We start from the raw sequence: 530 nt of genomic DNA on the forward strand, positions 1-530 counted from the left end.
CTATCTCCTGGGTACCCTCCATTCTCCGGCCTCAGCCTCCCAAGTAGCTGGGACTACAGGCGCCTGCCACCACGCCTGGCTAATTTTTTATATTTTTAGTAAAGATGGGGTTTCTCTGTGTTAGCCAGGATGGTCTTGATCTCCTGTCCTTGTGATCCGCCCACCTCAGTCTCCCTAAGTGCTGGGATTACAGGCATGAGTCACCGCGCCTGGCTGAGAGGGTATCTTTTAAAAAGTAAAAATGATGATGAAAAGGGATCTGTTATTACTGGTTAAAAATATTCATTAATCATAACTTCTCATCCATCTGTTAACTATACTTCTTAGGAATTAGAGACAGAATAAACATTAGCTAGACCTATGCGTAGTCACATCTTTTGTCATTTTTCTGCTACCTGGCCAGGCACAGTGGCTCACGCCTATAATCCCAGCACTTTGGGAGGCCGAGGCAGGCGAATCACCTGAGGTCAGGAGTTCGAGACCAGCCTGGCCAACATGGTGAAACCCTGTCTCTACTAAAAATACAGAAA

At 46.2% G+C, this 530-nt stretch overlaps 1 protein-coding gene across 1 annotated transcript in view; it reads left to right on the plus strand.

The window, feature by feature from the left end:
• Positions 1 to 530, plus strand: part of DNAH12 (dynein, axonemal, heavy chain 12) — a 246,484-nt gene that overhangs the window by 233,773 nt on the left and 12,181 nt on the right. The gene's annotated exons all lie outside the window — the stretch shown is intronic.

The sequence above is a fragment of the Colobus angolensis genome, unplaced genomic scaffold (assembly GCF_000951035.1).
Source record: "Colobus angolensis palliatus isolate OR3802 unplaced genomic scaffold, Cang.pa_1.0 Scaffold26, whole genome shotgun sequence".
Taxonomy (NCBI): Eukaryota; Metazoa; Chordata; class Mammalia; order Primates; family Cercopithecidae; genus Colobus; species Colobus angolensis.